This window comes from Vulpes lagopus, chromosome 21 (assembly GCF_018345385.1).
Source record: "Vulpes lagopus strain Blue_001 chromosome 21, ASM1834538v1, whole genome shotgun sequence".
Classification (NCBI taxonomy): domain Eukaryota; kingdom Metazoa; phylum Chordata; class Mammalia; order Carnivora; family Canidae; genus Vulpes; species Vulpes lagopus.
Window position 1 is genome coordinate 24047267 of NC_054844.1, and position 27856 is coordinate 24075122.

At 40.6% G+C, this 27856-nt stretch overlaps 2 protein-coding genes across 12 annotated transcripts in view; one reads left to right on the top strand and one right to left on the bottom strand.

Annotated features, from left to right (window-relative positions):
* The window catches only part of LMNTD1 (lamin tail domain containing 1), a 443243-nt gene extending 436274 nt beyond the window's left edge, over positions 1-6969 (bottom strand). For 6 of the 8 annotated variants that reach the window (XM_041736422.1, XM_041736418.1, XM_041736417.1 and 3 more), the window contains exon 1: positions 6412-6969. The gene's annotated coding sequence lies outside the window, so the exon portion shown is untranslated. The remainder of the gene's footprint in view (positions 1-6411) is intronic. The other 2 variants (XM_041736415.1, XM_041736424.1) reach the window with 1 other exon arrangement.
* A 399-nt stretch (positions 6970-7368) lies between these two features.
* The window catches only part of RASSF8 (Ras association domain family member 8), a 117873-nt gene continuing 97385 nt past the window's right edge, over positions 7369-27856 (top strand). For 3 of the 4 annotated variants that reach the window (XM_041735901.1, XM_041735900.1, XM_041735899.1), the window contains exon 1: positions 7369-7506. The gene's annotated coding sequence lies outside the window, so the exon portion shown is untranslated. The remainder of the gene's footprint in view (positions 7507-27856) is intronic. The other variant, XM_041735902.1, reaches the window with a different exon arrangement.

A 27856-nucleotide genomic window follows, 5' to 3' on the forward strand; every position in this document is an offset into this window, starting at 1 on the left:
AAGGAAAATTCTTGAGTTTGCCAAAGGAACAGTATGCACTGCCTTGTCCCTGATCCTGTAACACCTGCCCACTCCTATATCCTCTAGAGTTATCTACCTTCTTTACTCTGCATCCCAGAGCCTTCACTAAGAACCTCCCAGGGCAGCCTCTGGGTGCTCCCATGAAATGCAAGTGAATCAACTACATGACCTGTTTTTCCCAAAGACCCACCCATAGCACCCATGTTGGGCTTGGATTATTGAGCTAAATCTAGCAAAGGGAAGAGCATGTGAAGAATTTTTACTCTATTCCTTCTCCCCACACCCACCATCCTATTTAGCTGTCAAACTCTAAAAAAAATGTCAGAGAAGGGGCACCTGAGTGACTCAGTGGTTGAGTGTCTGCCTTTGGCTCAGGTCGTGGTCCAAGGGTCCTGGGATCAAGTCCCACATCAGGTTCCCCACAGGGAGCCTGCTTCTCCCTCTGCCTATGTCTCTGCCTCTCTCTGTGTCTCTCACAAATAAATAAATAAAATCTTTAAAAAAAGGTCAGAGAAGCTGAAGCTGAATGTTTGTTATATAAGGAATGGTTGAAAAACAGTTTGAAGAAAGATAAGGAGGGCTCTGGAGGAGGTCAAGGGAGACAGAAATCCTGGTGAGCAGCAATGGGATTGACACAGGAAAGATAAGCAGGCAAGTATGTTTCTAGGACCAATGGAAGAAAAGAAAGGGGGAGATTGGCAAGTTGGCTTCAGATATAAGCCTTAACCAAGAGTCCCTTAGTACCATTCCAGCCTCTCTGGATCGATCCTAAATTTTCCTAACATACTCAGTTCCTTCCCTGCTGGGCACCTTGCCTCAGTTCCTGAAGCCACCTCCAGCTACCACTGCTTGGCACAAAGGGTAGGTGAGAGAAGAGCACATGCCAGAAAAGGGGATATGTTCTTTACATCTCTAGTTGTACTCCGTAAGTTTTTCCTTTAGAAACAAGTTCATACATGTTGCTTGATCTCTGTAAAGCTTTTAGTATGCTTCAGTTGCTATAGGACCATTAGGGTTGTTCTGGGTCTCTAACCCATATATCATGTGCAGTGGATATTGCTGGTATCCTGCCCATATCCCCTTCTTGGCCTGGTACCTGCATCCCTAGCTGCTCAGTGCTGGCTGCAAACTGCAGCCACCCTCCTCTCGGAGATTACCTTTGCCTCTGGGGGAACAGAAAGTGCCTTGCCTTGGGGGTTACCACCAATCCTGTGCCAATGAGTGAATGATAATGGGGATGCAAAAGGCCAGCCTCCTTGACCAACTGTGATGCAATTCCTGCTTTAGAATTCCCCACAGAATCAGGCTGGAGCTGGTCTCCCGCTGAGACCATGTCCTTACTTAGCTTTATTCCCCACTGAACTATGCAACCTCCCCTCCCCTTCTTCTGAGGCATGCTCCCAATGTCACTTATACCAGAATCCCTGTCTCAGACTACTTCCAGGGAACTCTACCTCAGACACATGTTCATTCCATATATTTATTAGAGGTCCTTTATTGTCACCAGAGTAATACATCTCTAGAGAAACCAAAAATGAAACAAGAATCAACTTAACAGGACCTTACAGCAAATTTGGACATACAACCCAACTTGATTTCTAATATTCCTAGGCCTATACTTAATATCTGCTCTCTTGCAGACACTAACAGACTTCATTCTATCAAAGCCAAAATGAAGACTTATTTATTCATACATATATTCATATTCATTTTTCTTACCACAGAACATGACTTAATATACTTATTTTTAAAATTAGCTATGTAGCATTTATCGTTAACCAATTCATGTGCTATAACTATTAAAAATGGATGGATGATTCTAAATAATTTTATAATAATTATTCTTGCTATGATCATATAAATCTTAGATTTTTAATCACTTTTTTTGAGTTTTTTTTCCCTCCCAGGAACTATAAATTCTGCTATTGTGGATGATTTGGTCCCTGATAAGCATGTTCTGGTTAATCTAGCAGTGTTATAAAACAGATCAAATTTCTAGCGTGCAATTAATAAACATATAATTAAATATATGAAGGCAAAGCAAAAGATAATTTAATCTTGAATCTGCTATGATTCAGAAGTCACTTCAGGGTCATCACTATAAGCTTCAATTATAGTATTTCAGAAGTATAGGGAGATTGGTGGACAGCATTCAGGTTGGAAGAATGCCAGGCAGACCAGATTTTACTTCATGTATTTACAAAAATGCAACTTCATAACACCAGGTACCACATTCACTGTTTTTCCCCAATACACTGATCCTAATATAGCCTCTTGTAGAGAGTCCCCTATAATTAATCTCAGCTGATTAAATCCATTTTTCTAGTCCATAATAATAAAAAAAAAATCAAGACTCTTCATTTTCATGGGATTATCGTCTGAGAAAACTTCTACCTAAATAGGACTTTTAAATCCCGTTTCTGAATATATTTGCATGTATTCCTTTTGGTAGAGCCTGTTGTAGTTCCCATTTATAGTTAATGCTTATTTTCATTCCATACTGTACTTCATTGTTTAACAAAATAGACTGATCATCACCCTCCTACCCCATCAAACTACTGGAGGGTCTTTTAAGGGGTTGTTTATGACTTGGCAACTAAACTTTTTTTTTTTTTTAAGAAGAAACTATCATGACACTAAAAATTGCTACAGATCTGAGAACTGTTTGTTTCTTAAAGCCCTTTTATGATGATCAAACAAATCACAAGATTTATAGACCTTTATCTTATTTCAGTATGCATACAAGGTATTCATTAGGAATGGGAAAGAATACCATTTTTACTTGCTTTCCACACACAACTACCGAAGAGAGAACTTTTTTCCTTTTCATTCCAAATATTAGTAACAGTGATTAAAAGAAGGCTTGGTAAGATAGGCTGAATAACTCTAAGTGACCCCATCCATACAAATTTTAGAATATGACTTCAGGCTTCTGGGTAGTCTTTAGGTCACAAGATTGTGACTGTGACTCCAGCTATCACAACTATATTCCAGGTAACAACAGGGCTTAGGTCAGTCCTGCTAGTACCTCACCACCAGATGCACAAGTAAGGAGTCCCAGACAACACCACCCATCCACCTACCATGGCCTATACTAAGTAATTCCTATCTGCAAGGAAGGTTGTGAAATGAAATTTTCCATTGGGCACAAAATCAGATTTCTGTTACTAAAAGAGAAGGTTCTGAAGAAAGGAAATGGGATAGGCAACTACCATTATCTGCTTTTCTTTTTTAGCATATGTTTTCTTAGATGAACTATGAGCTCATAAAAAGCTGAGATTACGTCATATTAATTTCTGTAATCTCAGATCCTAGCACAATAACATAGTTTATTGTTTTTAAAAAATGTTTATTAATTAAAGACAAGATCAAAGACAAGTATAACAGATGACAAAGGGGCATTAATTTATTCCATTTATTGACACTCATTCGTTTTATTGTTATTTCAACTAATATTAATTGAGTTCCCAGTCTGATCCAGGCCCTGTATCAGGTATGTGGTATACAGTGTAAGTACAATATTTATGTTGGCTTTATAAAGCAGGTGGAGGGAAGGTTAGGAAAGGATAGGGATTGGCTCTAAACGTATATAAGCAATTTCAAGGTAACATGGTAAGAGAATGAGAAGTGATCCTGAGCTACCATTTGAGGGTAATGAAGCTGTAAGTAGTGTGGGTGATGCACAGAATGGGAAAGAAGTAGAGAAAAAGAAGGAAAGATAGGAGGGCTAGGTAATAAAGAAACTTAAAACTTATAGTCATAAATTCATAATTTATTCCTGCCAGCAACACATACCTGTTTATGGTGAGAAAATGTTTGTTTCTCCCTCAGACTTCCTCATAAAAGGATTTCCCAACACTTTGTCTTTGATGGATCTGACCCACTGATAAGCTTCTTGGCTAGCCTAAACTGTAGTCATAACTGTGTTCCATGGACCTTATCCAAGCATGAAGCAACCATCTTCCCAGCATCCCATCTTATAGGATGATGTTCCCTGGTGGACCAATTTGGGAAATGTTGGTCCAGACACATATTTCTCAAACTTGGCAATATGACTCCACTGGACACCATAAAAAAAGAGTTGCGGGGGATTTCCAGAGAAAGGGACTGACCTCCCAGAAACTGCGGATGTGAACCTGGTTTTCTTAGTGTGTTAATGGCTTGGGTTTCAGTTACATGAGTCACCAGGGGGATATAGGTTTCGCTGGACTAATGGTGCACCATTTCAGCATCTTACAGTCAAGTAAGTTATCTCTATGATGATTTGACTAGTAATTAAAACACTGTCTTCTCTCCCAAGTAATGCAATTCAGTTTGTAACATAGATAACTACAAATGTATCTACATCAGTTCCTATTTTCTTTGCCTACCTTAGAGAAAAAGATAGCCCTAACCATGAAGCAGAGATCACAGGAAGAGAGAGACATTTGAAGATGGTATGCTATTGGCCTTAAAAAAGAGGAAGAGGCTACAAGCCAGGGAAAGCAGGTAGCATAGAAGCTAGTAAAAGCAAAGAAATGGATTCTCCCCTACAGACTCCAGATGGGACACAGCCCACACCTTGATTTTAGAATTTCTGACTTCCAGAACTGTAAGATAACACATTCTTGGTTTTAGCCACCAAGTTTGTGGTAACTTTTTTATAGTTAGCAATGGGAAAGTTCTAACACATAGTAATATATCTCTAGATGCTGTTCTCCCCCACCCCCTCATTCCCACAGCTCTCCACACAAGTCTCTCTCTTGGGATTCTCTTCTTTTCTAAAACTGCCCTCTCAAACTTTTCCTGAAAAATCTAATCTATGTCACAAGGCTTGAAGTGCATGAATACTCACTGATTCTAGTTAGGTTACTTTCTGGGAATATAATTAGAAACCAGAAATAAGGGTTGTTTACAAGTCCTGTCAAGGACATTTGGTGTGATCTCAGGAAGGCTTAACAGAGATGTGATTATAGCTAAGAAAGCTTCAAACAAATTGCTCTACACACTGAAGAAAGAATGCATTAACCATGTGGGGTTGAGGTAGAGAAGAGATTTTTCTGAGTTTATTCAGGACTGGACAGAGGTAAATTCACCGACTTGGGCAGCCATCAGTAAGACACACTCTGGTTTGGAGGTGAGGGTACTTCACCCAGTACCTGGATCCCAGCAAGTGCTTATCCTAAAGAGTGGTCATGGTTATACCATCATAGTAAGTTTCATCCTGATTTAAATGCTAGTCACATGAAAGTTGGTTGTCATGAGTCAATCCACTCTGTTCACCTCTGGATGGATGATAAAATTGAGGTCAAGACCTTGCTGGTGACCAACAGAAACTAGATTAAGGTTCTTCTACTCCCCCTGCCCCCTCAGAAAGTTAAAGGATATGTCCTTTGGTAAGATCCTGAATCCCAGTTTAACAAGAGCCACACTCCTGCCAGCTATCACTCACCTCCACAAAAGGGGGATGATCATCAACAAAAGCAGCAGCATCAACAAAAAAGGGAGGAGAGTTCTACGAAGGAAGGGGAGGTCAAAATTGGCAAATGCCACAAAGGGCACGACAAAATGGGGATTAAATTTTTCCATTAGATTTGGCAATTAGGCGGGGTGACTGATGTTGTTCAGCGGAGTGAAAGGTTGACAGGGGAATGAGAGCTTAGGAAATGTTAACATTAAGGCTGGAAATGTCCTCTGAGAAGAGGATCCAGGCTCTACAGAATCACCTTAACTAAAACTCCCTCAGGTTTTGCATCTGAATCATTAGAGAACTCTTCTTGCCCTCAAATCCTCCAAAAACGTTGATCCGCCAAATTCGAGTCTTACTGTATCCTTCTCTCTCCTCAGTTCACCTCCAACTTAAAGGAACTAATGAGCTGTGCAATAACTAAAGGTCAAAACACAAGAGGAAGAAACAAAAGGCCTACAAACCCAAACCCAAAACAAAACAAATCAGGCCCTCAGTAAGATGAGCTGTAACAAGTTGTACTTCAAATTTAATACCCTTGTTTTGATCTAAAAAAAAAAAAAAAAAAGTCTGGAGAATTAAAAGGGGCATTTTATAATTGGAATGCTTGCTTCCCCGTATCTCACCCATTATCTTCACTCCATCTCCCTCCAAATTAATAGCTGTTGCTGAGTTGTGGGCATGTGCGAGCACAAGCCTGGCCCAAAGACTGAATTTTGTCCAGTGGCTGGAGTCACTGCGTGCTGTGAAGAAGAGGAGGAGGAGGAAACGGTGGAACCGTTTGTGGGGTTGTGGGGACCCACATACGTATCTGCGTTTCCTAATGAAATTCCTAATGAAAGCACTGGTTTTCCTCCTCCACTATTTGCTGTATTTAATGGGGGGGGGGGGGGAGGCAGTTTTCTGAATCCGAGCCCAGCTCTTTCTAAACTTGGGTTACTCACGTCTGATTCATTCGCTGTGTTTTTCGTCTCCTGTCTCTGTCACTGCCTGCTGCTGAGGAGGGGGTCGCTGAATCACTGCCACTCCAGATGAAAAGCAATTCAAACCCCAGTTCTTGGGGGGATGGAAAGGCTTTTTTTTTTTTTTTTTTTCTTTTTCTTTTTTTTTTTTTTTTCTTTATTAAGCGTCTGCAGAAAAAGCCTCCTACTCTCCGGGATGACCGCAGAGGGCAGTTTTACAAGGCTCACCCCGGGCTGTGGAAGATTTTGCTCCTGTGAGTCAGTAGGCTCCGGTCACCTCAGCACTTCTGGTCCACAGGCCTCGGCGGCCCGGGCCGTGGGGCGCGCCGAGCGGCGGAGGGGCCGCGTGCCAGGGGGCGCCGGCCGGGGCGAGCTCGGCCGCGCCGCGTCCCCCCCGCCGCTTTAAAAGCTCCCACAATGCAGCGCTGGCGTCCCAGTTCCGTTACAATGTCTCTCAGGGCGCCGGCGGACCGGCGAGGCGCGGGCGGAGAAGCCGGGGAGCCGCGGCTGTAACCCGAGCGCCCGGCCGAGGGGGGCGCCCCCGCGCCGCTCCTCTCGCGCGCTCTGCCCGCGGCCCGGCGAAGGGGCGGAGCCGCCCAGCCCGGCCCGGCCCGGCCCCCAGCCCGGCCCCCAGCCCGGCCCCCAGCCCGGCCCCCAGCCCGGCCCCCAGCCCAGAGGCACCGGCCGCGGGAACGAGCCGGCCGCCGACTCCGCCGTCCGGCGCAGCGCCCGCCGCCCCGCTCCTCGCCGAGCCTCGCCTGACCGGCCGCGGCGGCGGCGGCGGCGGCGGCCCCCGCGGGCGGCACAGCCGCTGCCCGCGCGCCAGCACCCGGCGGCAGCCACCCCGCGGGCGTCCGCGCTCACCTAGCGCCGGCCCGGAGGTGCGCGGAGAGGGCGCGCCGGCAGCCGGGGCCTCCCGCCAGCGCGGGGCGCGCGGCCGGCCGAGCGCGGCGGAGGGAGGCGCGGCCGGGACGGGCGTTGGGCGGCCGCCGAGCCTCGGCCGCCGCCGCGTCCCCAGCGCCCCGGCCGGGCGGCCCCGCCGGGCGGCCTGCGGGGGCGGCGCAGTTGCGAAACTGAGTAAGTATTAACTTTACTCGGCCGCCGCGGTTTCTGGGCAGCGTCCGGGACCCCTCCCTGCACCTCCCGGAGCCTCGGGGCTCCCGGCTCCCCGCCCCGCCAGCCTTCGGTCTCCACCTTGGGGCTCCTCGCGGGCCCCCAGGTCCGGCCGCTTCACCTTTTCCGCGGCGTCGCGTCGGCCTCTGCGCGTCCTCCCCGCCGCACACACGCGCCTCTGAGCGAGAAGTGCAGGCTCGCGCCCTGCGTCTCCGCTTCCTCGCAGTGTCCTTGGCAGGGGAGTTTGGAGGCCACTTTGGTTGGCCCGGGGAATGTATAGCCTTTAATATATATATATATATATATTTTAATTTATTTATATATATATATATATATATATATATATATTTTTTTTTCCCCCCTCTCCAAATGGAAATCGGGTGCTCGCTTGGCGGCCGGCGGTTCGGTGAACGCTTCAGCTCACTTTCCTCTCCGGAAACACGTTTTTGGCATTTTAGGTCTTCAAATTTTGTTTGAACGCTTCACCACCCTCGGTCCCTGTGTTCCCCCTTGCCGCCAACCCGTCAGGGGAGGGGGCGTCCGCGAGAGTCTGCAGCGTTCCGTGTTGCAGCCCAGAAACTTTGCGAGGGTGCATCGCAGGAGGCTTCATAGGGCTTCAAGCCGAAGGAACGTGAGCCTGGAATGTGGGTCCTTGTGCGGCACCGGAGCGTCCAAGCCGAGCACCTGGGTTCGTGGTCGAGTGTTGCGTTGTTATTTCAGCATCACAGAGCCGCCTGGTGTTGCTAACCCACTACTTTTTTTTCAGCATCGAATGGCATCTTGTGCAGTGCAAGCGTTGAATGTAATTACGGGTCAGTATTGCCCGTGATCTTTAGGGATTTAGAAGGGCAGATAGATGCCGGGCACATAGCTGTGTTATAGACCCATCAGGTTAGCCGTGTCAGTACATCAAAGCCTTAAAAAAAAAAAAAAAAAAGAAAAATTCTTCCATCCTGGTAACAGCGAGGAGGAACATTTACGGATTTTCCAGTGTGATGTGGCTCAGCAGTTTCTCATTAGATCTGTCGTGTCACCAGAAAGGACCTTTAAATGTGACCAGATTTCTGCTTTCCTGCCGATTGGATTAACCATTCATTATGGTAGAAGGCCTCAGGTAGTTGTTTTCTGTTGGTTTTTTTTTTTTTTTTTTTAGAGTCTTTCATCTTTTAGTTGCCAGGAGTTGGCCATCCTGTTATGAAGGAATAGAAAATGGGAAGCTTTCTAAATGGATTTTCAGCATCCTGTCCTTTGCCTGGGTGAGGCAGGAATGAATGCCAGCTAGACCTCTGCAGGGAGGAGTGCCAGGTGGATGCAAGAATCAGGACGAAGGACACAGTAGTACTATCATTTTGGAGGGTGGTTTGTGTGTTTATCTTTTAGTGGACATATTAATGCTACTTTTTATTTATCTCCATGGCAGACTGTCCCCAAACCATGAAAATTACATATGACCATACCCCACCTTAAGAAGACTAAATGTAATCTGATTATTCTGTTGCAGGATCAGACCCTACCAAAATATAATTTGTAATGTAGGTGATAAAACCTTTCCAAAATCTCCCCTTTCCTCATTCTCTCCCCTTTCAAGAGTCTCAAACTGGAACTTTCAATAATAGACACAATTGTTAGTAATGCACTGAGTTCTTTCTAGGTCCATTAATCAAGCCTAATTTCTGGGCTTCAGTAGCTGAGGGAGACATCAGCCCAGAGAGGGAGAAAATCATGAGACTCTGCGGATAGGAAAGGCATTTCAGTTTGCTAAAGTGTCATCATGCTGCAGGGAAAAGCTTTTAAAAATAAGAGAGAATGTTTAGGTTGCTTTTAGTGTGCATATTTACTGAATTTGGCATTTTGCTGAGATATTTGAGAATTGCATATATTAAATTCTACACAGTTGTGGTATCATTTCTTTTTGCCTAACATTCTGTTCTTTGAAGGTTTTGATTTTTTAATGGGAATCTCAGCACTTGGCCCTTGCAGTCTTCTGTACTGGGTAGCTTGCATTAATTTTTGACTTGAATGCCTTAGCCATTTTTGAGAAACAGTTTTTCAGAATTTCTTGCTCAATTGATCTCTCTTATGTTGATGTGTCTATGGCTTGAGAGTAGAAACAGTGTTTGCTGCTGGGTATTGTTGCTCTTATGGCTCATTCCTGGCATAGTGACTTGGCTCCTTTATTGTAAAACCTTAAGGTCGTAGATACCTTGCTGGTGTTCGAAACGTTGCTGATACAAGTGGAGTGGGGATAGGAATGGAATAGGAAAACATTATGCATCATAAATCTGAGAATTTGGATTTAAAAAAAATAATGTATCACCTGTTTACTCTCCTTGGGTGCTAACTTGCTCCAACTCTAAATAGATTGCAAAATGCAAAATGTAGATACAGTTTCCAAGACCTGTGTATAGTGGAAGGAATGCTTACTCCACAGTCAGCCAACCAGACTTGGGTGGCTAATGTGACTTTGTCACTTTGAACTGAGTGAGTTCGGCATGCTACTTCAACATGATGATCTACAGTTTGTTTTTTGTAAGATGGGGATACTGCTGCTAAAGGGGATGCTGTGATACGTAGAATATCTAATATAGTGCCTGGTACATCATAGCCAATAAATGGCATCATCTCACACTCCTCCAGAACTGAGCTCTTGATTACCCAACCTCTCCAGTTTCTTCTCTGATTTTCATCTCATCTATCCAGCAGGTGGCTCAGGCCAGAAGGCTGGAGTTTATCCTTAATTCTCTTCTCTTCTGTCACCTCTTCCAAACCGCCCCCTCCCCCAACCAGCTTGTCACAAAGTCCTGATCTACTTTTATGGAAAAATCTCTTTCAAATCTGTCTGATTTTCAGTCTCCACTATGCTTACATTCTGCTTGAAGCCTCTATTATCTTTTCCCGTTGCCTTCTGCACATACTCTGTACCACTTCTGGTCCCTTTTCCAACCAGCAACCTAAAAAGAAAAAAAAAAAAAGTCACTTGATGTTTAAAGTCTTCAAAGCTTTTGGGAAACACATTTATTTCTCCAGATAAAATATGAAATCTTCAATAAGGTCCTGCATGATTTGGCCACTGCCCATCATCTTCATTCTTTGCCAACCACATTGTCCAGTTCTCCAGCAGACTCACTTCAGGGCTCTAGCTCTTGCTATTAGTTTATTTTAGGACAATGTCCTTGAGCTATTTGTCATCCTTGGGTAAAAATTCAAATATTCTCTTTATAAATTTCTTATCACCCTTATCATCATGTAATTTAGAATTCCTTTATTTTTCTCCCTCAAAGCTCAATCATTTTTCCTTCTTAATGTTAGTATAACATTAAACATCTTTCCTTCTTAATGTTTGTATATTATTTAACTACTTAATGTTTCTCTCTTGCCCTCCAGGGCAGAAATAATGCTTGGTTTATTCACTAGTCCATACTCCATGCCTGGTTCATTTAGTTAGGTGTTCAATAAGTGGTTCTTATTATAATGAGTAAGATAATAATATTGGTTTTGTATTTGTATCTTGATTGCCTTCTTTATCACTGTTCAATCTGCTTTTCATAACAGAAAAGCCAGACTGGCTTTTCTCCTGTTTTTCTTCCTTTCTGGTGTGTTATGTATAACATGAAACAGCCTTTGCAGATAACAGGTAAAATTAATGCATTTGGGCTCTGTGGAAAATTCATGGTAATAAATTGAGACACCTTTTAATTAGTGTTACCCTTATGATTTTCTTTTGTAGATAATCCTTTTTCTGAGTACATCATTAAAGTAATTATGCTTTTTTTTCATCAGCACAGGATTACTGAAAAAAAAAATCTTACTATGTCATATTATTTTTACATGTCATATGATAATACATTAGTCAGCAGCTGTTGATAACTCAGCGCCACACTTCAAAGGAAGGTAGAGAAAACTAGTAGAAAATTGAGAGTTCTAAGGATGTTTAGTACCGTCCAGTTGTTGATGTGACTTACATAAATAACTAGATATCATTTGAACGTTTAGTTAAGGTAGCAGAGTAGTTGTTTAAAAATTGGAACCACCCAGACGTCTGGATATTCTTTTTCTTTCTCTCACTAAAGCATTCCTTCTTTTAGCCAAAAAAATCTCATGACTTTCCAAGGCCAAGGAAGGCTTAAAGCTTTGAGTATTTTTGTCATGTGGTTGCTCCTTACAAATTATTAGTTTGATGCACTATTGCTCTGAAGTATTTATGTTCTTAATATTTCTAGGCTCTAATTCTTACATAATCACCCACATTTTCTTTTGACTTGTTTCTTAGGATTTGAGTTTTAGAGTTTTCCCTTGCATCCTTAGAGTATAATCCCAATTCCTTTCTAGTTTTGTATTTTGTAGGTCAGAGGTATACAGAGAATTTAGAAGTTGATTCTACTTTTTTCATGATTTATTTGTTTGCACTTAACGTCTGGGTTTCTCTAGAATGTATTGCCTTATAAATGGTCTGGACTCTCAGTTTTGTCAGCAAGGAGCTGGATGCCCTTGGGTCAGGAGAGCAGGGAAGATTAAAAAACCATTTTTAAGTCCCATATTATGTGCCAAGCTCTGGGCTAAGTGCTCTCACAGAAGAAGAGTAAGTAGTTTACCTGATCAAAATCATGAAAAGGAACCTTTAGCTTTTCATACATTTGTTTCTTTATTCAAGGAAATTGTTTTTGTTCCCCCATTTCCTCACTCTTTATTTTCTAGTTAGGAAGGCATGGCAAGACAGACAAGCCCTCTCTAGCCCAACCCATTACCTTACCTTTTTATTTATTTAGACCTGATTTTACTTGTATAAAAATATTGGAAGTCGGGCCAGACAGGGGCACGCCCTTTGATTTGTCTTTGAGGTAGGTCTCTGTGCTCTAGGACATTTGCACCATGAGTGGCTACTACTGTAGAGTAGAAAAAATTTATTGTTTAAAACCCCAATTGCTTTTTCCCTCATGTATACACGCTTACTTGGTTACTTTGGGTGACCTTGAACAAGTTGCCTGGGGCTTTATAGCACCAATAATATCTATTACCTATTTATTTCACAGCCTTGCTATAGGATGTAGAAGACTTATTTTTGGCAATTTTTTTTTTTTTTTTTGCCACATTCAAATATATCCCAAAGCTCATTACAATTAACTCCAGGGCTGTCCAAGTTTTATGTATTAAGAAAAATATTTTTTTACACAGTAGCATGTGTTTTAACTCTTTGTTTTGATAAGAAATCAGATATGAGTACAGGTTGTAACAAGAGGAGGGTTGTAATAATTTCCTACCAGGTTTAATTCATGTGGGTGATACATTTTGTCACTTGTTAACTGTCATTGGCCTCTGGCTAAATCATGTTTAATTTTTAATTATAGTAATTTATTATTGGAGAATCACTTCAAGTTAAATTATTTTTTTAGACAGAAGTACATACACTTAAAAAATTAGGATTCTCTCAATGGAGAGGTATTGGACAGAAAAGTAAAATATCACTCTAATTTTTGCTTAAGTATTTGAATAGATATTTAATCTCTGAAGCGCTACATAGAAATACTATTGAAAGATAGGTTGGGAATATTTTGCAGTGTTTAAGGTAGAATTTGGTCATTTCTGGGGCAAGTTCTTTTTTTTTTTTTTTTTTTTTTTTGAGCAAGTTCTAATACTTGATGCCATTAGATGTCAGGAAACCTAAAGTAGTTTGTGCTATATTTTTCCTTTTTGTATATAATGATTTTTTTTTTTAAATATCTTCACTGAGGAAAGCTGAGGTAAGCAGCTTACTGACATGCAATGAACTGTACCCATTTAAGTGTACAATTGGATAAGCTTCAACCTATATATATAAATATGAAATCACAAGATAGTAAATATATGCATCACCTTCTCCAAGTTACTCCATTCCCATTTGCAAGCCCTTGCCTGTCCATCATCCCCTCCCCTCAGCAGCTTTGCTTCTGTCTCTGCAGAGTAGCTTGCATTCTCCAGAATTTAAATGAATGGAATCATGTAGTATATAGTCTTTTTCAGTCTGGCTTCTTTCATTCAGAATAATTGTTTGGAGATGCATGTTGATATATACATGAGAAGAATAGTTTATTTCTTCTCATTACTGAATAATGTTCCATTATATGAATATACAACAATTTATTTATATACGTACCTGTGGATGGACATTTGGGTTGTTTCTAATTTTTGTCTATTCAAAGCTGCTGTGAACATTTGCGTATCATCCTTGTATGGACATATGCTTTGATTAATCTTGGGGAAGAACCTAGGAGTAGAATGGCAGAATCATGGTAGACATGTTTAGCTCTTTCAGAAGCTGCCAAACTGCTTTCCAAAGTGATTAGATCATTTTACTTCCTACAGCAGTTCATAAGCATGCTAGTTCCTTCACATCCTTGCCAACACTTAGTATGATTAGTCTTTTTTTTTTCATTTTTTATTAGTCTTTTTAATTATAGTCATTAGTGGTATTTCATTTTTATTTTAATTTGCATTTCCCTAATGACCAGTGGTGTTGAGCATCTTTTAATGTATTTTTTGCTGTCTTTATATCTTCTTTGGTGAAGTGCCTGTTCAAGACTTTTGTCCACATTTTTACTGGGTTGATTGTTTTCTTATTATTGAATTTTGAGAGTTCTTTATATATTTTGGAGAAGTCATTCATCAGATATATGCTTTGCAAAGATTTTTTTTTCCAGTTTGTGACTTGTCCTTTCATTTTCACAGTGACTTTGAAGATAAATTAAAAAAAAAATTTTTTTAAGATTTTGTTTATTTATTCATGAGAAACACAGAGACAGAGAGTCAGAGACAGAGAAGCAGACTCCATACAGGGGGCCCGATGTGGGATTCGATCCCAGGACTCCAGGATCACGCCCTGAGCCAAAGGCAGACGCTCCCCTGCTGAGCCACCCAGGCGTCCCAGATTTTTAAATTTTGATGAAGTCTAGCTTATGGTTTTGTTCTCTTCTACATTGTGCTTTTGGTGTCCTTTTTAAGAAAACCTTTGCCTAACCTAAGGTCACAGAGATTTTCTTCTAGAAATTCTCTTTTCTTCTAGAAGTTTTATAGTGTTAGGGTTTATGTTCAAATCTATGATCTGGTTTAAGTTATCTTTTTAAAATAGACTTTATTTTTTAGAGCAATTTTATTTTTACAGCAAAACTAAGAGGAAGGTGCAGAGATTTCCCTTATACTCCCTGCCTCACACCTGTCTCACCTCCTCCATTATCAGCATTCCCCACCAGAATGGTACATTTGTTGCAGTTGAACCTACATTGACACATCATTATCACCCAAAATCCATGATTTACATTAGAGTTCCCTCTTGGGTGTTTTAAGTACTATATGTTTGGGCAAATGTATAATGATATGTATCCATCACTATGGCATCATAGAGTAGCTGCACTGCCCTACAAATCTTCTTGCTCTGTCTTTTTATCCCTCTCTTTCAACTAACACCAGGAAACTATTGATGTTTGTACTGTCTCCATGGTTTTGCCCTTTCCCAAATGTCTTAGAGTTGGAATCATATGGTATGTAGCCTTTTCAGGTTGGCTTTTTTACTTACTAATATGCATTTATGTTTCTTCATGTCTTTTCATAGCTTAATAGCTCATTTTAGCACTGAATAATATTCCATTATCTGGATGTACCACTGTCTATTTATCCATTCACCTACTGAAGGATATGTCTGCTTCCAAGTTTTGGCAATTATGAATAAACCTGCGGTAGGCATCCATTTTCAGGTTTCTGTGTGGACATGTTTTCAACTCCTTTGGGTAAATACAGAGGAGCACAATTACAGGGTCATATGGTAAGAGTCTGTTTAATTTTATAAGAAATTGCCACACTGTCTTCCAAAGCGACTGTACCATTTTGCATTCCCATCAGCAACAAATGAGAGTTCCTGTTCCTTTACATCCTTATCAGCATTTGGTGTTCTCAGTGTTTTGTATTTTGACCATTCTAATAGGTGTATAGTATTATCTTATTGCTGTTTTAACTGATATTTCCCTGATGGCATTTGATGTGGGACATCTTTTCATATGCTTTTTTTGCCATGTCTATGTCTTTGGCAAGGTGTCTGTTAATGTGTTTGGCCTGTTGAGTTAATATTTTATATTGAGTAAGTTTTGGATTGAAGTTCATTTTCTGTTCTGCATATCTAAAAATATGATATGTTCTGCATATCTGTTCTGCAGATCTGAAAATCTAATTGTTCTACCACCATTTATTAAAAAGACTTTTTTCTTTTGTAGAAAATGAGTTGTCGGTTGTATCTCTTTATTTTATCAATTGACATTCATGGTGACCTTTAGTTTGTGTCATCAGCCAGATGACACAAACTAAAGGAAAAGCAACTAAATCCTATACTTAAGAATGAATGTGTTTTGGTCGTGTTTAATAAAATTTCTAGTTTCCTTACTGTAGCCTTTATGTAAACCTTTCCGAGTGCCTGCTTCAGTTAAAAGCCTGACTAGAGGGCAGCCTGGGTGGCTCAGTGGTTTAGCGCTGCCTTCAGCTGGGGGTGTGGTCCTGGAGACCTGGGATCGAGTCCCAAGTCAGGCTGCCTGCATGGAGCCTGCTTCTCCCTCTGCCTGTGTCTCTGCCTCTCTCTCTCTCTGTGTCTCTCATGAATAAATAAATAAAATCTTAAAAAAAAAAAAAAAAAAAGCCTGACTGGACCTGGGTAGCCTTGGTGTAGTTATAAAGCTCACCCCTTCTCAAATTTCCTTTAAATGGGGTTACTAAATCATCACTCAGGGCTGTTTTGGAATAAAAGTGATGTTTATAGGTGTCCATATATGGGAATGAATGCATATGAAATGTCTCAGTGATTGGTTAGTGCCTTTCCCCTTATCCAACTCTGGTAAACTGTATATACTGGTTCTGTCTGAACTAGGAGTCTGAAGAGGCTGCAGTGCTCTCTGGGGAGGACAGATACTCCATAATCTGTCCAGACCAATGGTCTCAGAAGAGAACATGGTCATTGTAGATCATCCAAGGGTGGGAGAAGAGCATTTGATAGTTGACATGGATGGTCCTCCTCATCCCTCACAGTCTGGAGTTGGCTATCCCCTAGGCCATTCTCTATTAGTAATCCTTTCTCTCTTGAATCTCAGCCTCATCTTCCCTTATCTCTTTACCCTCAGCCTGGAAAGAATATGCTCAAATCTCTCTTGACATTGCTGCTCCTTCTAGCTGTCTGCTTTCTTAGCCAGTTCTTACAGGAGTTTGTGTTTAATGCTTCTATATTACCTACCAATTCACTCCCCAGCTAACTATCATTTTTTGGAAACATTTCTTGCTACAGAAACGAATTTCTTAATAGCCAAAATCATTGGAAACTTGTTCCCTTTAATATAACAGAAGCTTTTTGTAGTATGTTTACACTATTGAGCCATCTCCCTCTGTCTTCAGACTTCTTGTCAACACTCTCTCTTTGTTCATTCATTCATTCATTCATTCATTCAGAAGTGAACTGCCTGACCTTCCATGCAGGGAACTGTAACAGAGAACAAAACACACAAAACAGCCCTCATAGAAAGTGCACTCTACTGGAGGAAGTTAGATAATGAATGCGTAATTTTACATTCTTTATAGGATGATAAGTGCATCAGAGGGAAAAAATATAACAAGTTGGAGAAATTGAAAATGCTGGGGATGGGAGTAGAGGTGTTATTTGATATTAGATGGGCGGGAAGTTCTTATTTGTGAGAACATATTTGAGTAGAGACCTTAATGAAGTGAAGGAAATAACTTCACAGCTGTCTGAGGAAGAACAGTCCCCATAGAGGAGACAGTGACTACAGAGGCACTGAAGAAGGTGCATACAATTGTGCCCATATCATAGCTGCCAAATCAGTGAGGCTGGTATTATTGGGAAGGCAGGGGACAGAAGCAGGAGACAAGGTAGAGGAGGTAATGGGGTCCGTATACCAGGCACTTATTGGCTCTAACAAGGATCTTGGTTTTTACTCTTTTTGAGAGGACAGGTGAAGATCTTGAACAGAGGAATGAATGAATTAGAGAGAAGCATGGAGTAGGAGGCAAGAACATGAACTGTAGAGCCAGCTACCTAAATTAAATTCCCAGCCCTGCCACTTACTGGCTCTGTGACCTTGTAATAGTTCTATAACTTCTCTGTGCCTCATCGGTAAAGTGGGAATAGGAGTGGTATACCTAGTTCACAATGTTGTTATGAAGATGAAATGACTTAATATTTATAAAAAACAGCATGACAGATAGTATTATAAAAATGCTTATTAAATACAATTGGGAAAATTAAAAAGACTCATTTTGTTGTATGTGTAAGGGGCTTGTCAGGGGAAATAAGAATAGAAGTAACCAAAACATGGAAATAACTGTCAATCAGTCGATGAATGGATAAAGAAAATGGATAAAGAAAAAAATAAAGGAATATGATTTAGCTAGAAGAATGGAAATGTTGCCATTTGTGACAACATGGACAGATCTGGAAAGCATTATGCTTTCAAGTGAAAGGAACAGAGAAAGAAAAATACTGTTTGATTTCATTTACATGTGCAATCTAAAAATAAAACAAAACACCCAACTCATAGGTACAGAGAACAGATTGGTAGTTCCCAGAGGTGGGAAGTGGAGTTGGTTGAAATGGATTGAAATGAAGGGAGTCAGAAGGTACAAACTGTGCTTCTACGGTATATATGTCCAGGAAATGTAATATACAGCATGGTGACTTAGGAAGGAAGGGGGACGCCTGGGTTGCTCAGTGGTTGAGCATTTGCCTTCAGCTTAGGTTGTGATCCCAGGGTCCCGGGATTGAGTCCTGTTATCAGGCTCCCCCCACAAGAAGCCTGCTTCTCCCTCTGCCTGTGTCTCTCATGAATAAATAAATAAAAATCTTTTAAAAAAAAAAAAAAAAGGAAAAGAGAAGAAAAGAAGTAGGAAGACCAATTAGAAGATGATTGCAAGGGCAGCCCGGGTGGTTCAGCGGTTTAGCGCCACCTTCAGCCCAGGGCCTGATCCTGGAGACCTGGGATTGAGTACCACATCCGGCTCCCTGCATGGAGCCTGCTTCTCCCTCTGCCTGTGTCTCTGCCTCTCTCTCTCTCTCTCTCTCTCTCTCTCTCTGTGTGTGTTTCTCTCATGAATAAATAAATCTTTTTTTTTTTTTTTAAAGGAGAAGATGGTGATTGCAATAATTCACTCAAGGGACTGCTTAGTTGAGGTGCCAGTAGGGAGACTGGTCATATTATGGATGTATTTTGGAAATGAGGATGACTTACTGAGAAATAGATCTGCTTTTCCTCTCGGATCTTTCTGGCTCAGTCTTCCTTGCTGCTTCCTTTTTTCCCTATTGACCAGTGGTTCTCAAATACGTGGGGACCTTTCTTGGTTGTCACAGAGACTAGGCTATGGGTATTTCTTGTGTTCGGTGGGCAGAGGCTGGGCTGGAGTGCTCAGCATTCAGCATGGTAAAGACATGTCCTGTGCAATTCGCCACGTAGCATCCTTGTTGAGGAGTGCTGCTTTAGAACTTTTTCCCACCTGCCTTCCTGTCCCTAGGCCTAAGATTTCTTAACCTCTGTGGGTAGTGGGGGGCCTATAAGCTGCCTGGTATTTTTTCCAAAATGTTCATTTTTATACATTTTGTTGGGGGGTGGGGAAGTGATGAGAATTTTCATCAGGTTCTCAAAAGGGTCCATATCCTAAGAATGTAAGAATTCTTGTTCTGAGTGGTCTCATTGTTTTTATTCTGGCTGTTTTGGTGATGGACTTTCAAATCTGTTTCTGTAGCATTTTATACTGGGACTGCTAGACCCTTCTCTACTGAACCACATAGCAGTTTCTCAGGATCAACATAGCAGTTCCTCAGGATCAACAGGTCTCCTAACTTCTTTCTATATTTCTCACCTGGGCACCACCATCCACCTTATTCTTAATCTTGCCTTTCCTGTGTCACCACTTCACACTAATGAAGTGACTAATTGACTAATTCTTCTGTTCTTCTGATTTTACCTCCTGGACAGCGGAGGAAATTTTTCTTATTTCACCTTCATTCACTACTATAATTTAGCATCTCTCATTTAGAGTGTTGCCACATCACTGGTCTTTCCACCTGAGGCCCATCTTCCACATATCAGCAGATGAGCACTGATACAGAAATCTTACTGTGTCACTGATTTGCTAAAAACTCAGCTCTGTCAATGCCTGCAGGGTTGAGTTCAGACTCTTGTTATAGCATACAGGACTTCTGAAATCTGGCATTAGTCCCCTGTCCTGGACTGGCCAGGTGGCCACCCTGCCTCTCTGCTTGGCCTCCCTCCAGCTCTTCTCCCTCACCTGTCCTTTGTGCTAGACTGTAACAGGATTACATTATAAACTGTTTGATGCATTAATGCTGAAACATCTAAATATGCTGTTTGATCACATGAAAAAAATGGTTCAATCTCTCTCTTTCCCATACTCTGTAGGTTTAAAACCCAGCCTGGCTGTCCTCTCTTCCTGAAGGAAGTGCTCACTCCCTTAGAAGTCCATCTTGCTTTCTTTCTGTACCATATGTATGCATATTTCTCTTCTTTCTTTGCGTTGTAATTTCAGAAATTCTGTATTTCAAACAGATGAGCTTCTGAGAGGCTCATTTGTTCACAGGTTCAAAGTGACTAAGAAGACTTTAAGCCTGCAGTCCCCTGGTGCAGTTCAAGGAGTGTAAGTTGGTTCTTTGAAGCTTTATAACCAGTTATGCCCTTGCTGTTGGATGTTCAGTGGGGCATCTTTTTTTTTTTTTTTAAAGTGGAGCAGCTTTGTCTACGTTAAAAATCTCTTGAGGCAGATGGCTCCTTCATGGTCTCTTTGGAGCCCTGGGGAGCCCCTTAGTAGCCCTTGGAATCCAACTTCACTCCTTACCTCTTGAATTACAGGAGCCTCAGTGGGCTCAGTCTTGGCTGTGTTCATCCTTTCTGTTCTAGAACAATTTCCTGGCCTCCTGAACTAACATTGGGCCAAGTTTCCACCTTTAGCAGTGATCATCTTGTACATTCAAAATGGAAAAACTTCTGAAAATCTGTCTTCTCTATTCTGACTGATTATTACTGCTAGGGTATAATAGGCATAGGTTAGCCTTTTTCACCCTCAGCCCCATTGATCCTTTGCCCTTCATCATTCTTCCCAGTCCTCATTCCAAATGTAAAAGGAGAAAAAAAAGAAAAATATTTTTCACCACTCTCAACTATTTTTATTGTTTTCCTTTTGTTTCTATCATGATTTTGTGTCATTAGACATGTACTGTGCTTTTCCATAATCAGATAATGATAGGGTTAATAATGTTTGTAAAATACTTCAAAACATATTTTAAATATAGCAAACACATTCATCTGCAGATTAATGAATATGAAGGCACCCACCCAAGGCAGAGTTTTCAGAGTTTGGCTCTGGGGCTAACATCGTGGGAGTTGTGATTTGAAAGCTCAGGAGTAGGGAGGTCAGGATGTGTTTCATGCCACATTTCCTGCTGATTGTTGGTCTCCTTGAAAGTAAATAAGATCCATATTTAATTATCTGCCAAGTAACTATAAGCTCTTTGATGGCAGGAACTTGTCTGATTCTCCCTAGATTCTTGGATCATGGCACTGTTAGTTGTTGAATGAGCTCACTATGCTAGCTAGTATTTACACTTTCAAAGGGAACCATGCTAAACTGCCTATAAACATTTAGTTGTGTAGACTAAACAAAAAATTTTAAATGCAGAAGACTAAAACATTCATGTTACATGGATGATTAAGGTGATACTGAAATTTGGGTTGGTAAGAATGGATATTTTATTTGACTTTTGAAAACGCTTCAACAAATAGTACTTACTGTACTCAAGAGTGAGGTTTTGTAGAAGATACAAGGAGAGATGATATAATCTGTGGAAGCCTATTATTGAGAATTGAGGCTGTATTAAATACATAATTGCATATGGCAGAGTATTTTATGTATACACATACATATCCGAACTACATACTTCGTTGAATTTTCACACACTGAACTTACCCATGTAACAAGGGCCCAGATTGAAAAGTAGAATAGGGCAGCCCGGGTGGCTCAGCGGTTTAGCACCGCCTTCAGTCCAGGGTGTGATCCTGGAGACCCGGTATTGAGTCCCATGTCAGGCTCCCTGCATGGAGCCTGCTTCTCCCTTTGCCTGTGTCTCTGCCTCTCTGTGTCTCTCATGAATAAATAAATAAAATCTTTAAAAAAAAAGAAAAGTAGAATATTATCATCATTCCCACAGGCCCCCTTGTGCTCTTAATTTTCAGTGGCATTACATAGTTTTAACCGGTTTTGTTCCTTATATAAATGGAATCCTACAACATGTACTCTTTTGTGTCTTAATTTTTCACACTCAACATGTATGATTCACCCATATAGTATATAGTTCTGTGAATTGTTCATTACTATTTATTATGGATAACTTTTCATCTTGTTCTTTTCTGTTTTCCAGGATTTTTTGTAATGAGCATATATTTAATAATCAGAAAAAGATTGTGTTTGTTTTTTTAAAGATGCAAAGTCAAGTTTGTTTGTACTTAGGTAGATTTAGTTACCTAGTTCAACTTGACCATAGGACATGTGGAGGAGAATTGAGAAAACAAGTTGTGACTGTTCAGAAACAGATGTGGTGCAGTGCAGTGTGAACTCAGCATCAAGAGAAGCACTTTTTTTTTTACATTTTATTTATTCATGAGAGACACACACAGAGAGGCAGAGACATAGGCAGAGGGAGCAGCAGGCTCCCCACAGGGAGCCCAATGTGGGACTTGATCCTAGGATCCCGGGATCACGCCCTGAACCAAAGGCAGACGTTCAACCACTGAGCAACCCAGGCATTGCAAGAGAACCAGATTCTGTTTTGTCATTTAGTAGCCCTCAGGCTGTGGACACCTCCTTGAATTCTTTGATCCTCAATTTGCTCATCCTTTGGTCAATTAGGTGTGATGATATCTTCCTTAGAAACTAGGCATAAGGATGCTCTTGAGATAATGAGTCTGTGAGTCTGCTAGATGGTGAGGTCCTTCATTGGAAAATTACAATTAGAGAGGATAGATGTTCAGGGAGGGAACTCATGTCCATTTGCCATTACTTTTCTCCATGAAGTGAGGGCTGAGGGTTATCTGTAAGTGAAAGCACACAGGTTTGAGGTGGTGGTGTGTGCAAAAGCAAAGAAGCTTTGGAGCAGGCAACCCCAATGCGCTCAAGGAACTAGGGGGTCCAGGGGGAATGCAGGAAGAGCGCAGCAGTGTTGAGGGCCCAGCTGAGGTTAGAACATATATGTGAATACAGCATGTGTGAGTTTTCCCTTCAGAAGATTGTTTTATTTGGGCTTTATTGAGGTGATTTTTCAGCAGAGGATGAAGGAAGTAAAAACAAAAAGGAAGGAGGAGGAAAGCCCACTGACACGTGAGAAATGTCTCATCTACAAAGAGAACATTGTTTAAAGGAAGCCTCTGATTTAAAATGTGTTCTAGAAGTCCACAGTGATTTGGAACTTAGAATATCTTTTTCAAAGGGTATTTACACTAAAACGAAGATCTAAGATTTTAGTCTAGCCCACAAAGGTCTACAAAACAGGCAGGGAACTTATATTAATATTATGTTTTCTAGCACTGAAAATCCTAAAATCACTAGAAGTTTTAACTATCTTAGAGCCTTCAAATAGAATAGGGCTTGAGGTTGTCAGCTTGGAACTGTATTCATGGATGGTATTGTTTCTGTGAAAGTAATACCATGCAGTGAAACCTTCTGGGAATGCATTCTGAGTTTGTCTACCTCCTCCTAATATAGGAATAGGTGAGCACTAGGTTCTGAACCCATTACTGGGAGGTTAGCTATTTGTAGATAAATGATGTCTGTATAATGGGCGGTGCCTTAACTCATCTTTGATCCATTCACAAAGTATCTATTGAGTTGTCTACAGGCTGGATATGCAAAAACAAAGAGAACCAGTCTTATCTTCCAGATAATTTGTATCTGGGCTAGGCATTTAAAGAAATAATTTTTGGAATGTAATCATGGATAAAATGGAGATGTAGGTTTTTGGGGTGAGATTAGAAGTGAGTGTTTCTGTAAAGATGTTCCTAAGTCTTTGAAGAAATCAGGGAAGATTTAAGGAAATTCATTCTTCAGCTAAAATGTGAGGATGAAAGGCATTTTCTGGGAGGATACTCCATACATATAGAATGATAGACACCCCTTAGGAAAAATACCTAAGGGAGAACATGGTCTGTTGGAGAACTACAAATAGTTTTGATATCTCTAAAGTTAGGTGTGTACAATGGAGTTGGGAAATGGCAGGAGCTGAGGTTAGGAAATCACCACCACCACCACCACCACCACCCACCTCGCCCCAGGGTTTGGGGAAGGATATCACATTGTCCTAAAGGTTGTTTTGGTCTCTGTTGATAGCATGATTGGTTATGAGAAACACAGTTTTTCTGTTCCTGTCCTGAATTAAGATTTCTATTTATTTAGATTTTACATTAGGAGGAAATTTTGAGATTGCTTTAGAATTAACTGGGGTTTTAGAGTACTGCTCATTGTCTTCTAGTATAGTGTATTCAGATCACTTTGTTTATATCAACAAACATTTATGAAGCACATGTTATATGGAAGGAATTATACTTTTTGCAGATGGTATTCTGAGGATTGGAAATGGCTCCTCTCTTTCAAGAAGCTTACAGTCTAGTTAGCAAAACTTGAACTTTCAAAAACCCTATTTTATGTAAATAAAGATAATAGCAAAAGGAAAGAGGATAGACTTGCTACTTAAAACTATAGGAGGCAGAGAAATCAATTTAGTAAGACTGTGTTATTTATTTATTTATATTTTTATTTTTTTAAAGATTTTATTTATTTATTTATTTATTTATTTATTTATTTTTTAGATTTTATTTATTTATTCATGATAGAGAGAGAGAGAGAGAGAGAGAGGCAGAGACACAGGCAGAGGAAGAAGCAGGCTCCATGCAGGGAGCCCGATGTGGGACTCAATCCCGGGACTCCAGGATCGCACCCTGGGCCAAAGACAGGTGCCAAATCGCTGCGCCACCCAGGGATCCCTATTTATTTAATTAATTTATTTTTAAGACTGTACTTCAATCAAGAACTAAAAGACCAAAAGAAATAGGACTGGTAGACAATGGTGTAAAAGTGAGGCAAGGTGATTAGAGAACTGGAAAAAGGCCTTCTCAGCCAAAGGACCGTGGTGGGGGGCTAGCCCAGAGGCACTGATGTGCACACTATGTTTGGGAGTTAGCACAGTGTCTAGAGTCACTCAATCTGGAGTATATTACTGGGACTAGAAAGAAATGGGACTGAATATGTGGCTGGGGCTAGGTGTTAGGGTCTTATATGCTGCACTAAGGAATTTGAGCTTTATTCAAGGCAATAAGCTTTTAAGAACAAGTCTTCTACTGATCTTCCTCTCCAACTCAGGCTGCTTCTGTCTTTTTTTTTTTTTTTTTTTTTTAATTCATGAGAGAGACAGAGGCAGAGACCGGCAGAGGGAGAAGCAGGCTCCATGCAGGGAGCTTGACGCGGACTCGATCCTGGGTATCCAGGATCACACCCTGGGCTGAAGGTGGCGCTAAACCGCTGAGCCACCCGGGCTGCCCTGCCTCTGCCTTTAGTTCTCCTTCCCATTTGCTATGTTCAGAACAAGCCCAGTATAATACAAGCCTAGTATTAATACCATGTGACAGGAACTTTCCTGGTTTTGTACTGATTACCAAGGAAATTGTGGTTTTGGTCTAGAATCTTAGGATGTTTTCAGTCAGCAGCCTAATCTCTTGGTGTTGGTTCTTCTTACCTTAGATTTTTGTGGCTCACTATTCAGTTTTTCAACTATTTTTGTGTCTATTATATAATTTGATTCTTAACAGTTTTTGGAAATAATCAGCTCAGACAGCTTATAGTTTGAGAAATCAGCTCAAAAAGCCTAAATGAATAGCCCAAGATCATTCAGTACTCTTGTGAGAGTTCAAGATGAAATTAGAAACAGTGACTTTCTGACTGTGTTTGGTCCAGGATTCGTTCCATGAAGTCATTATGCCATGGCCTTCCACTTGAGTGATTCTGACTACCAGTGAAGGTATGCCAGCCGTGTTATGACATCCATGAGATGCTTGCATGGTTTCATCCTGTTGGGTATGATATTTTGAAATGGCTAAGATTATGGGTTACATCTGAAATCATTACACGAAAAGAAACTGGCTTATTTGGGAGTTTGCCTATAATCATCTTGTTTTTTTTTTTTTTTTTTCCCTCTTAAAGGAACAGCCTAACCTCTTAGTAATAAGCCTTTCTCATTAAACTAATCAATTTTTAAAGAAATTTCTTTCTTTTTTTTCTTTCTTTCCTTCTTTCTGAGGGAGAGAGAGAGAGAGAGAGAGAGACTGCACAGGAGAGAGCCCAAACAGTGGGATTTGGGTGGGGGAGAAAAGGTAGTATGAGAAGCAGCCCCATGACTGGCTAGGCTTTATCCCAGGACTCATGAGATCATGACCTGAGCTAAAGGCAGGCACTTAACTAAAGGCTGCTAAAGGCAGCCACCAAGGTGTCTTTCATTCAACTAATCATTTTGATTTCTGGAAATAATCCACTAAGTCATTGGGTTTTTATTCTCAATCTCACATATTTAGCAGGAAATTGTTTTCCATTTTTCAAATAGTCAGCAAGATGACAAAGTTAAGTATATACTAATTTTATGAATCATTTTTAAGCCATATGACTTACAAAGTTAAGTGCTTAAAATATTTGTAAAATCAAAAAAAATGAGGATTTTGCTTTACAATTCTGATTTGATTTTGCCAAGAGCAACAGAGTTGGCCTTTTAAAAGTTATAATTGAGGCTATCTAGGTTGTAAGGCAGCCATAGTATTGGCAAAGATACTAGTTTTTGTGGTTTAGGACCACTGACATCAAATACTAAATTCCTATAGAGAGATGGTGGTGTTGGCACTGGGAAAGACTTGGGAAGTCATAACATATTCAGAAAAGCAGTCATGGAGGAACAACAGTGGAAGGTCACATATTAGTAGGATGTGGGACTCGGTCTTGAGACACTCCTCCTTGCTCCTTGTCAGTAGGATCAAGCTTAAACTCCTCAACCTAGGCCTTTGGTCTTTGAGGAGTATGGGAGATCAAGACTTTTCCCAAGTCTGATAACAAAGGCACAGAACACAGACAAAAGTAAGGACTTATCAGCAAGGACTTAGCAGCACTGAGTGAATGTAATTTGATGGCATTATAGTAATGACAATAAGTTTCAGATCTATATCAGAAATGAAGATGGAACTTCTAACATTCTGTTAAAAAACAAAACAAAACAAAAAACCATACAGTAGAGTCTGGTTGAATATGCAGAGGCTTCTGAGCTTCTGATTGAGAGAGCTGATCTGGAACACTTTGTTCAATTCTAAGGTCAAATCAAGTTATTTTTAAGCTCCTAAATGATTGGCACTGGCCTAAATATAATACCCTTATGGACCTGGAAGTCAAACTGGCCAACCTCACCTATCTAATAAGAGCATGTACAGTGGCAGTCACAAAACCTCTGTTCCCTCATTTCTATCTTTATTATTTCTTATTTAATGCTATATTTATTATGTACTACATATAATCATATTAATGATATTGTTAATAAATAACAAATATTGCTTATCTTTTTTCCAGTCCAAAATGTTTTAGACTTTAGACAGAAACCTGTATATGTGTGTGTGTCTCTTTGGTGGGGAGGGGTTCCGGAGCAGCAGAATGAGGCAGGCACATAGATAAAACTAACATTCAGGAAAGAGGCAAGACCAACATTTTTTTAACTTCAAAGTATAGTCAAAATATTGTAATAATATTGTACATGATTATGGTACCTTATAGTTTTCAGATAATTTTTATCTCTTTTAAATCATTTGATGGTTATGGCAAATCTGTAAGAATGGTACACTAAACATTCACATTGTCCATGCAAAGTGAAGTCATAGCTGTCTAATGTAACAGATATTTACACCTTCCACAGTCAGTTTGGTCCTGCCCAACCTTCTGGCTGTCTTATTTGGGAGATTAGGTTGATAATGGTATCTACCAAAGAGCTTGAAGCAGGTGAGGATTACCTGGCCTCGGTACTGGGTTGTAATGAAAGCACATTTTGATTAAACTACACATACAGATAATTTTTAAATAAACATTCAGTTGCATTAAATTGTTGATACAGCCTGGTTTGTATGCTTGATGAATGTTCTGATCTTTATGTTTTTAGGTGTTCTGATACACCTTTTAAGGAATATATATTTGAAGCCGACAATAGCATGGCAGAGGA